Raw genomic sequence first — 11907 nt, 5'->3', positions numbered from 1 at the left:
ATTAAATAAAAAAATCCATACACTAAATTTCAGGTGCCCTCCATCAATTAAAAAAAAAAATCAATGCAAGACGAAAAAAGGTGCTATAGTCTTTAAATTCCATGTCAAGTCTTAAATTGATCCCTAAAATTGATCCCTAAAAAAATCCATGCACTAAATTACAGGTATCCTCCATTCATGAAAAAAAAAAAATCAGTAATAGCTGAACGAAAAATAAAGTGCTATAATCTTTAAATTCCAAGTCATGTCCTTTAACTGTTTCCTAAAATTCTCCCTCAATTATTACGATCTTTAAGTATACAGAAGAAGCAGTGACCTAAAACCTGATCTTTAAGACGAGGCTGTGAAATACGTCGTACGATATTTCTCCGTCTTGCACCTGTCTCCTCTAACCCCTTCAGATCGTGGACGTAAATCTTCGTATTAATTTTGCTAACTCCAGATGCTGTTAACCTCTTCAGGCCGATTATCTTATTTTTTTATTATATTCCTCCTGTATATATAAACTTAATTCACTTCAAAACCGGCCTCTAGTGGTGAAGGGGGTAGTGAAGGTTAGATCTAAGTGTTTTAGTTAGAAAATTTAACTTGAATAAAATTATACATAGAAGGAAAATCTAAAATGAAAAATAAATCCATGCAATTGAAGAGGATAATTGATGGGGCTAATTGGAGGGGATAATCATTGAAGGGGATTACTGAAGGGGATAATTATTGAAGGGGATTACTGAAGGGGTTAATTGAAGGGAATAATTGAAAGGGAAAATTAAAAGGGTTAATTAACAAAGAGGAAACCATTTATAGTGAAAAATTTTGATGATGGATTTAACTGACCTTCCATTAAAAAATAAAAAATAAAAATAAAAATAAAATAAAAAACTTTCCAAACGCGAAAAAAAAAAAATCAGAAAATACCAAGGATAAACAGAAATAATTACGTCCTCGCAGTGAAGAGGTTAAAATTGGGCTCAGAAATTTAACAGGCAGCGCAATACGTACTGGAAAAAAGAAAGTTGAATTTATTGTTTAAAATGTCAGCCTCTTCACTATAATTATCGTACTCTGTGGACGCGGAAGAAATAATTGTGAAGAATTATTTACCTCAGGTGTGTCTGTTTTTTTTAATTATTTGTTTATTTAATTTATTTACTTATTTAGAATCCGATGAATTATTTTGATATTTTATTTTTCCTGCCTTTAGATCAGAAATAGATAGAACGATAGATCGATCGAGATAGATGGATGGACAGACAAAGATATAGATATAGGTATAAATAGAAAGACTGACTGATTGATTGACTGATAGACACTAGATTGTTAGATAGGCAGACTGATAGCAGTGAAGGGATTAACGGAGGCTAAGCTCGAAAAATCGCTCTAAATAAAAAATAAAAATAAAAAATAAAATTAAAATAAACGAGAGATGGTAACAATAGCACACTAAAATAGATAGATAAACAGATAGACAAATAGATAGGCAAATAGACAGGTAGATAAACAGATAGATAGACAGACAGAAATTAAATGATCATCCCCTCGACACTGAAAAGTCAATATTGAAATAAAATAAACTTATGTCAAAAGCAAAAATAAAAATAAAAATGACGTCCACGGGCTGAATGGGTCACTGGAGGAGAGAATGGAGAGAAAAAAGAGTCAAAGGCGTGTATTCTCCTCGGTTATGAAGTTCCCTAACACCTTTTCCTCACCGATTTATTTTTGTATACGGCTAGCTAATATCCCCCTGTACGTTGTCTGTGCAGAGAATGGTGATATTAGAGGGATTTATTTAACACAGAAGAGGACAGTACGGTGTAATAAACAAAATAAATCGCTTAGGAAGGGGTGTTAGGGAGCTTCCTTAACCGGGCCAGTGTTCTATGGTAGGATTTTGACACATGACTTTCCATAACAGGAACAATAGGACTGGTGTGTGTGTGTGTGTGTGTGTGTGTGTGTGTGTGTGTGTGTGTGTGTGTGTGTGTGTGTGTGTGTGTGTGTGTGTGTGTGTGTGTGTGTGTGTGTGTGTGCTTTATGGGTACATGTGTGTATGTGTATGTTTGAGTACGTATGTTTGTGTGCCTGTGTGTGTGTGTGTATGTGTTTATGTGTAGTTTGTGTATGTATGTGTGTGCCTGTGTGTATGTGTATGTGTGTTATTGTGTTTGTGTGTCGTGATGTGTACTTGCTTTCCATTCAAGTTTATTTATATCCAAAATATCACCGAGCCCCCCCCCTCTCTCTCTCTCTCTCTCTCTCTCTCTCTCTCTCTCTCTCTCTCTCTCCCTCTCTCTCTCAAATCAATGGGAAAGGGAAACACAGGCTCTGAAACACACCCAGTCTCTTGTACTATAATCCCCACATATGATCCGACAGCTGTGTTTAGAGAGCTGGGGGAGAAGGGGAGGGAGAGGGGTGGGGGATGGCTGTCAGATTGTCCTCTCACCCCCCACCCGCCTCCCTCCCATCGTCACCCACTCCCTCACCTATACATTATGGTCCCTCTCCTCCACCCACCCACATCATCCATCCTGCCTGTCTCGTTCATCCACACGTTCCTCTACCCCTGCCACTCTGTTCTCCTACATAACATGATCATCCCTTCCCACCTGTTCTTTTCAACAATTCAGACGTTCTCGCTTACCTATATGTTCTTCTCACCCACTTGTTTGTTCTCCTCTCACAACCATACGTTCTCCTATCCCTCCTCACTTGTTCTTTTCTCTTCCACCTACATATTCTCCTGCCCACCTAGTTTCCTCTCCCACATCATCGGTCTCCTCTCTCGCCCACCCTGACCCATCTCCCACCTTTCCTGTCTCGTTTTTCGCCCAGTTTTTCTCATACTTCGTCAATCCCGTGTCCATCCCACCCACTCTGTCCCTTCTCCCACCCACCCACCCACGCAAATCAATCATTCCTTGTACCCAGTCCGTCGCTTGTCCCACATCCACATATATGACCCACTGCCACTCGTCTCCTCCCACCCACTCTGTCCCTTCCCCACCCACCCGCAGTCCTTACATTGTCTCTTCTTTTTCCGCCATATCTTTCCTCTCTATATCCTTACCTGCTGTACCACCCCCATCCACACCCTCACTCACACCCGCCCTGCCACCCACAACCACCCACTTCACCCTCAAACATTGCTCCTACTCCCACCCTCCTTTTCCATCCTCTACCAGTCGCCCCTTTCCTTCCCCACCGACTCCCAGTCCTCCACCAATTATCGTCGACTCCCAAACAGCCAATCTCGCCTCCAAGACAGCAATGATCAAGAAAATCGAGGGCAAAATCAGTCACTTACCTGGTTTGTTTTGGAAGTCAACGTCGCCAGAAACCGTCGAATGATAAATCTACTTCTTCGGGTTCTTTGAGTCTGTTTCTAAGGTAACCGGGGTGGCTCCTTCCCGCACTGGCTCAACACGGCTTCATATCTCTGGCGTGGAGCGATGGTACAGCCCATGAACAACAGATAGTGTAAAATGGAACAACACAAGCCTCCCTAAGCGGTGTCGCGGCTCACTTTACCCCCGCGATATCCTCACTCGACTGGGCTCCCTCCATCCGGGCACCCGACATGTTCTAGCGCTCCACCAATCACAGAGCAAGAAACTGCGGCGGGAACTCAAACGGACCAATCAAAAGCGGGGTTACTTAGCTGCTATATTACGGTGGGAGGGTAGGGGGGGACGGAAAGGAAGTGATGGATTTGCTAGTGTAAACTCTGCGGAGACGGGAACCCAGATTTGCAATACCTCAAGGAGGAGAAAAGAATGCAAAAAGACGAGTGAAGGTTAAATGGAGAGGAGCAGAGGTGAGTAAGTTTAAGTGGCGATACGATACACGGTGAAGGACGAACTAAAGAGCAACGGATGGATGCCTGGCCCAGTCTTCCCCTCGGCTTAGCGTTCTCCCCTCCAATTCCCCTATTTTTATGCCGGGGGACCAAAAATCGGGCGTCTGGAAAGGGAAGGGGTGGCTGCGACAGGCGGGGGGTAGGGGCCTTATCGAAATGGGGCGAAGATCAGGTTATTAGGATGCCGGCCATTACAAGCATCTGTGCAAAACGAACACGCCGGATTCATAGTCTTGAAGCGGGGCGACCTCACCTTAAAACACGATTCTTCCGTCCTGGCTCCGGCTTCCGTCCCGATCAGCGTTTACCCCGTCACGCCAGCCCCTCGAACGTCACCCCAGCACCTGAAGACACACTCATACACCTCAATTCCCGCGTCTAATGAGGGGTAATTGCGTGGACCGGCTCTGAAACATGGGTAAGATTTTAGGTTTGGTGTGGAGGGCAGGTGTACGAACGAGGCCACCATTGATCCGACCCTACAGCGCAACTCAGACTTACTGCAGTTTGGTTCACTTTCCACAATTCTTCGTCGCCTTCTTCTGCCTCTCGCCCCGCCCGGAGTTCCCAGCCGTCTGTCGAGGGGGGTGAATAAAAAAGGGATGAGGAAAGGGGCCCAGGGTAGAAGTGTGTGTGCTATTTTCAGCTACAAGTCTCCTAGCCATTACAGTTGTATGGCTGAGGGGTGGAGAGGGGGACGGGACCTGGAGAAGAAGGGGACGAAGTTGATTGCTGCATGTACCTCTCTCCTTCAGTTGTCTACCTCCCTTTCTACTCCTGCTTCTCCTCCTACTCCACTCCCCAGTTCGTCTCTGTGTGTGTGTGAGAGACAGAGAAAGGGAGAAGATAATGGCAGAGCGTGAACCTTTCTCTGACCCAACCCACGTACAGAGAAATGAAGGAGAACCGCCAGAGAGGAATGCCTTGATCATGACCGTATTTTTTTCCGCAGTTTTCTTTTTTCTTTTTTTGACATAAATACGAGTTGGCGATCGCGTGTACCCAACTTCCCCCCCCCTCTCTCTCTCTCTCTCTCTCTCTCGGCGGAGGAAGAGATAGACAGGGGGATAGAAAGACAGATGGGCGTTGCATTTCGAGAGACAAATACCATGGCCTCGTAACCCGGTATTGCATATATGAGAGAGAGAGAGAGAGAGAGAGAGAGAGAGAGAGAGAGAGAGAGAAAGATTTTGATATCTTCTCAGGTCCCGTCTTCTGCTACCTGTCTATCTTCTTTCACATTGTCCTCTCTCTCTCTCTCTCTCTCTCTCTCTCTCTCTCTCTCTCTCTCTCTCTCTCTCTCTTTAGTTGCAGTGATTCTCTGTCTGTCTGTTTGTCTTCTTTCCTTTGTCTCTGCCTCTGTCTGTCTGTCACTGTCCCTGTTTCTCTATCTTTATCTGTCCATCTCTCTCTCTCTCTCTCTCTCTCTCTCTCTCTCTCTCTCTCTCTCTCTCTCTCGCCTGCCTAATACATTTCAGTCCGCCATTACCAAGCCTGCCTTCTGGCATTAAATATTCTGTTTAAAGGCGACATGATGGCAGACTCCCTCTCCCCTCCCCTTCCCTTCCCTCCCCTCCCCTCCCCTCAGTTCCCCTCCCCTCGCCTTCCCTCCCCTCTCCTCCCCTTCCCTCCACGCCCCTCCCAGTCCTTTCCCTCCTTTCCTTTTCCTCTCCTGTCTCCTTCTCTTCTCTTCTCTATCTTTCCTTACCAATCCTCCTCTTACCCCTCCCTGTCTTTTCCTCCTCTCTCCTTCCCATTCCTCCTCTCTCCTTCCTTTCCCTCCTCTCCCCTCCCTCGACCCCTCTTCCACTTTCCTCCCCGTTCCTCCCTCTCTCAGCTTCACCTCGCCTTCCTTTTTCTCCCCTCTTCTCCTCTTCTCTTCGTCTTCCTCACCTCTCCCTATCGCCTCCCCTCCCACATTCCCCTCATTCCTCCCCTCGGTCCTTTCCCCTTCACTTGTCCTCCCTCACACTTTCCTCTTCATTCCTCTCTCCCCTCTTCTCCCCTGCCTCTGTCTCTTCCTCCCACTTTGACCCCTATTTCCTCTCCCCGTTCCACCTCACCCTACCGCCTCTCCTCTCCCACATATAGGCAATTCTCCCTCCTTCCCTTCTCCCCTTCATTCCCCCTCTCTCCTTCTCTAATCTCCTCCCCTCCTCTTCCCTTCAGTTCCCCTTCCCCTCCTCTCCTTCTTCACCTCCTCCTTGCTCTCTCTTCCCTTCCCTTGCCTCCCCCACCTCACCTTTCCTTCTAACTTTCCCCCTACTATCCCCTCCATATCCCCCTACCTTCAGACCCCTTCCATCCCCTCTTATTCTATCGTTTCCCATCCATCCCCCTCCCAATCTCAACCCTGCCTCGTCCCCTCCTCTCTCTTTCTATCTATCTGTCTATTTATCTATCTCTGCCTCGTCCTTCTTTTCTTTTTCTTTTTTCTCTCCTGTTTTATATTGCTCTCTACAGTCTCGCCTTTTCTCTCTCTCTCACATATTCCTTCCATGCATCTCTACCTCCTCCCTCTCATCTTGTATTTTTCCTCTTCCCTTCTTCCTCTCTTTTCTCCTTTCTTCCATTTTTTTCGTAGCTCCTCCCTTTCCTCCCTTCTACCCATCTCCCCTCCCTCCTCCCTTTCCTCCTTACCTCCTCCATTCTTCCCTTCTTCTATGCCTCCTCATCTCCTCCCTTTCTTCTCCAATTTCCACTGTTCCTTCCTACCCGTTTTCTATCCAACCTTCTTCCTTCTTTTCCTCCTCCCTTTCTTCTTCCCTTTTCTTCCCTACTTTCCTTCCCTCTCCCTTTCTTCCCTACTTTCCTTCCTTACCTTTCCTCCGTCCCTTTTCCCTCCCTTCCTTTCCTAATTTCCTACTTCATGTCCTCCCTTTCTTCCCTGTTTTCTCAGTGCCCCCCTCTATATTCTTCTTCCTTGTTTCTTCTTCCTCCTACTTATCATGCTTTCCTTCCTACTCCCTTTCAGTCCTCTTCCCTTTCTCTCCCTTTCTTTCCTCCATCCCTGCTTTCTTACTCCCTTTCCCTCTCATTCGTGCTTTCCTTCCTCCTCCCTTTCTTCTCAAATTTTCTCCCTGCCTTCCTCCCTCCCTTTCTTTCCTCCTTCCATGGTTCTTCTTCTCTCCCTTCGTTACCTCCTTCCCTACTTTCTTCTCTCCCTCCTCTCTCTCTCTTTGTTTCTTTTCTTCTGGTCTGTTTTCTCCTCACCCTATTTCCTTTCTCATCATATCTCCAAACCTTCCATTCCTCCCTATCTCCTCCTCCCTCCTATCCTTTCCTTCTTACTATGCCTCTCTCTCTCTCTCTCTCTCTCTCTCTCTCTCTCTCTCTCTCTCTCTCTCTCTCTCTCTCTCTCCCTTTCATTTTTCTCTTTTCCCTTTCTCAGACCCTCTCTCTTTTTTCTTGCTCTTCCTTTCTCTTCCTCCTTCCTTTCTTTCTTGTTCCTCCCTTCCCTTCCCCTTTCTTAGATTTTTTCCTCTCTCCTCCCAGAACCTCTTTTTTCCTCCACCTCTCTCTTTTCTCTCCGTCTCTCCTCCCCTGCACCTCCCCTTCCCCCTCCATTTCACCCTTTTTCCTCTCCCTCCCTTTCTCAGAGCCTCCCCTTCTTCTTCCCTCCTCTCGACTACTTTTCCCCTCCTCCCTTCCCTCTGAACGACCCCTTTCTCTCCCTCTTTCTTTCTTAAAGCCATTTCTTTCCTCCTTCTCCCCTTTCCTCCCTCCCTCCCTCCCTCCCTCCCTCTCTCTCTCCCTTTATTTTTACCTTTAATTCCTCGCCCCATAGTCCTACAACTGCCATCTCTCTCTCACTCTCTCTCTCTCTCTCTCTCTCTCTCTCCGTCTATGTATCTGTCTATCTCCATTTATCTATCTATACACCTCATCTGCTTTTCTCTGTCTGTCTGTCTGTCTCTCTCTCTCTCTCTCTCTCTCTCTCTCTCTCTCTCACATGCAATCCTCACCCCTAACCCCGTAGTCCATAAAGGCGAAAATACCGTCCTCCCTCGCCCCTTGTTACCGATAAGACGTAATTAGTCTCCTGTAATTAGCAGTTTGGGTAAATTGATAAATTATGGTGTGGCATAATAACTCGTGTTTAAGGTAATTAACAATAAGCGGGGATTAGGTGGGGAGGAAGGGGGATTGGGGAGGGATTAGGTGGGGAGGAAGGGGGATTGGGGTGGTATTAAGTGGGGAGGAAGGGCGATTGGAGAGGGATTAGGTGGGGGAGGAAGGGGGACTGGGAAGGGATTAGGTGGGGGAAGGGGGATTGGGAAGGGATTAGGTGGGGGACGAAGCGGGATTGGGGAGGGATTGGTTGGGGAAGGAAGGGGGATTGGGGAGGGATTAGGTGGGGGAGGAAGGGGGACTGGGGAGGGATTAGCTGGGGAAGGAAGGGGGATTGGGGAGTGATTAGTGAGGATGAGGATTGGGATAGGGATTGGGAAGGAATGAGGGCGGGGGGATGGGACGAGGATGCCTGAGGATGGGACTGGGATGAGAATGGGCGAGGATGGGGTAGGGACAGGGATGGGGAAAGATGGAGTTATAGAGACGAGGATGAAGAAGCGGGATGAAGGAGGGACAGGAAAACCTGGATGAGGATGATGGATAAGGATGAAGTGAATAGGAGAGGATGGATTGAGGCTGAGGATGGAGTGAAAACGAAAATGGAAGGGGGATGGATGGGGGGAGGGACTTACGAATTTGGATGAGGATGTAAATGGGTGATGAGGATGGGGGTTGGAATGGTGAACAGACGAGGATGGGGTGAGGACGGGGTGATGGGAACAGGACGGGAAGAGGGGAAAGGCTGTGGAGGGAAGAGGGGAAAAGTTGTAGAGGTAGAGGTGAAAGGTTGTGGAGGGAAGAGGGGAAAGGTTGTAGAGGGAGAGGGGAAAGGTTGTAGATGGAAGAGGGGAAAGGTTGTGGAGGGAAGAGGGGAAAGGTTGTAGAGGGAGAGGGGAAAGGTTGTAGATGGAAGAGGGGAAAGGTTGTGGAGGGAGGATGGGAAGGGTTGTGGAGGGAAGAAGGGAGAGATTGTGGAGGGAAGAGGGGAAAGGTTGGGAGGGAAGAAGGGAAAGATTGTGGAGGGAAGAGGGGAAAGGCTGCGGAGGGAAGAGGGGAAAGGGTGTGGAGGGAGGAGGGGAAAGGTTGTAGAGGGAAGATGGGAAAGTTGTAGAGGGAAGAGGGAAAAGGTTGTAGAGGGAAGAGGGAAAAGGTTGTAGAGGGAAGAGGGAAAAGGTTGTAGAGGGAAGAGGGAAAAGGTTGTAGAGGGAAGAGGGGAAATGTTATAGAGGGAAGAGGGGAAAGGTTGTAGAGGGAAGAAGGGAAAGGCTGTAGTGGGAAGAAGGGAAAAGGTACAGAAGGAAAAGGGGAATGAGAACAAATCTGAGGATGTTTCGACCCCTTCACTACGATACACCCTAAACAAATGAATAAATAAATAAATAAAAACTTGTGTAAGTAGTAAGGACATTTTAGAATTTAAAATATTTATAGTTTTACTGAAACTCATAATACTGTTTTTCATCCCCTTCCTATGCTTACAAATAAATAAATATAAATAAATAAAATACTGTAAGTAAAAAAAAAGAAGGAGTTTAAGATCGATTACCAGGACGAAAAAAACACCAATTAGAGGGACGGATTTCTCCCTCCCTCTCTCTCTCTCTCTCTCTCTCTCTCTCTCTCTCTCTCTCTCTCTCTCTCTCTCTCTCTCCATGCAATTAAGTTCCTCCTTAAGTCTCTCTCAGCACAATTTTCTCTTTCTCTTAACCACTTAACTATTTCCTTATTTATCCTGACTACGTTCAAAGATTATTAGGTTCATCTTAAGGAGGCTCCCTATCACCTTTACCTTAGCGATTTATTTTTGGATATGGCTGACTAGTAGCTTTTTGCACATTATTTAAGCAGAGTAGAAGAATTTATAAAACAGAGTAGTGTAAGGTGTAATAAGCAAAACAAATCGCTTAGGAATGGGTGTTAGGGAATTTCCTTAACCGATGAGAATAAGGGTCATAGCCTTCATTAACCCCTTCAATAAGAGGACGCTCCCGAAAGCTTGATCTAAATCGTCTAACAGCGACAAGAATGAAAAATATACTACGTTCTTTGGCCTAGGTGATTAACACCTTAAAATTAATGAAAGAATCCGACAAATACACTACAAAATTATTAATCCTTTTAGTAATAAGACGCTTTTTTATTTTTTACCCTTGCCATCCCCAGACGATTTATTCAGCTTGGAAATTATATGTAGCAGTGAAGGAGCTAACGATGGCCTTATATACCCTACCCCCCTGGTTCGATAAATTACCTCTCAATTAAAGAAGAAAAAAATGCATGGTAGGGGCAGGAATTAAATGCAAAAATATGTCACCAAATTGACCTCATTTTTTTTTTTTTACATTCTACCTATCTTCAGACGGTTTTACTCAGCTTTGGAGAGACTTTTCGGTATTATTTAACAAGTTGCCAATATGCAGTTCAGGGATATTACCACCATAAACGCATAGTATATTGCCTAAGAAAGCTAATGAACCCCCATAACCCCATTCGCAAATTGATATTTACAGAGATTCATTCATTCATTGCCAGACGCCATGTATCCCAAACGGGGTGGCCAAAGGCTTGGAGTTAATTGTTTTACAGGGAGGGGCACTAATCCTCCACCAACCCCACTTGACACGTAGGGAGAACGTTATGCCAACGGCATCTGGTGTTCCCAGGCGGTCACCCATTCAAGTACTAACCAGACCCAACGTTGCTTAACTTCGCTGATCGGACGGGAAGCGGTGTACTCAACGTGGTATAGAAATAATGAATTTAATTAAAATTTCCCATAAAACCATACCTTGGACTCAGCCAATCCGTGTAAAAAAATGCATGCATTTGTACATGTGTTTCTCCTTCCGTCGACTGGGCATGCATCTGCTAGGTCTGTTTCACCCTCTCATAGGCATACTTTATGTCACGTGATGGTATTCTACCAATCAATTTGAAGTGCGGTCTTTGATTCCTTCTGGGTGGAAAAAAGTCAAATCCTTTTCGCTATGGCTTCCGACGAAGTAAGACATGATGTGCACCAGGTGTGATATTGATTATTTATGGGTTATTGTTTGCACATGGAACCTGAGGAAACCTTTGACGTTTTGAGAAAACACGGTGTATTACCTACTGAAGTTAACTGCCCTGATTTTCAGGAACCTTGTAAATTTAGAAATGACAAACATCAGTGGTACTGTGATCGGTACAAAAAATACGCAAAAACCAAGAAACGGATCCAATGTGGTTTTAGTGTTTCTGACTACAAAGGAACTTTTTTTGGACAACACACACCTCCCTGCTTGGCAAATCATATTGTTCATTAATCACTGGATTCAGAAGTTCTGAAACCACAGCATTATCCTTACGTGTTTGAAGTGGTCAACGAAGACGAGTGTGGACTGACACAGCTTTTGTTCCCAAGTTACCATTTCGTGGCTAAAGAACCAGGCACCCATCGGGGGACCTGGCATTGTCATCGAGATTGACGAGACATTTTTTGTGAAAGCAAAGTATGATTGTGGGACAAAAATACGGGAAGTGTGGCTTTTCGGAGACACTGAAAGGGTAGGCAAGAAGTTTTTCTTGGTGCCTTTAGTGCAAGGGTATCGGGTACTGGATAGGAGTGCGGCAAAAAATTCATTCGGCCAGGGAACATCATCAATACTGATGGTTGGGCGCCTATCGACGGCTGGAGGACGAGGGGTACGCACATCGCGTCATCAACCACGGGGAGGCATTTGAGGACCCTAACAACCCGACCATCAATACGCAGACAATAGAAAGACTGTGGCATGATGTGAAGGCACGGTCTAAGCGTCCAGGAATGCAGACTGGATACTCTGAACAGTACTTTTCAAGGTATCTGTTCCTTCACACGAATACTAAGCAGACGCTACACCACTTCCTCATTGCTGCAGCCGCACTATACCTGCCGCAGTCTGACCAGCCACGTGAATGACCAGGTGCTGTTGCCGCAGTTCCATCTAAGCCTA

General features: G+C 45.9%; 1 pseudogene; it reads right to left on the bottom strand.

Annotated features, from left to right (window-relative positions):
• Positions 1-10571: 10571 nt before the first annotated feature.
• LOC145399178 (5S ribosomal RNA) lies at positions 10572-10690 on the bottom strand (annotated as a pseudogene).
• Between the last annotated feature and the right edge of the window lie 1217 nt (positions 10691-11907).

The sequence above is a fragment of the Coenobita brevimanus genome, chromosome 47, assembly GCF_032717465.1.
Source record: "Coenobita brevimanus isolate Jiangsu-jjx chromosome 47, ASM3271746v2, whole genome shotgun sequence".
In the NCBI taxonomy this organism is placed as follows: domain Eukaryota; kingdom Metazoa; phylum Arthropoda; class Malacostraca; order Decapoda; family Coenobitidae; genus Coenobita; species Coenobita brevimanus.
This window is presented reverse-complemented; position numbering and strand designations above follow the sequence as displayed.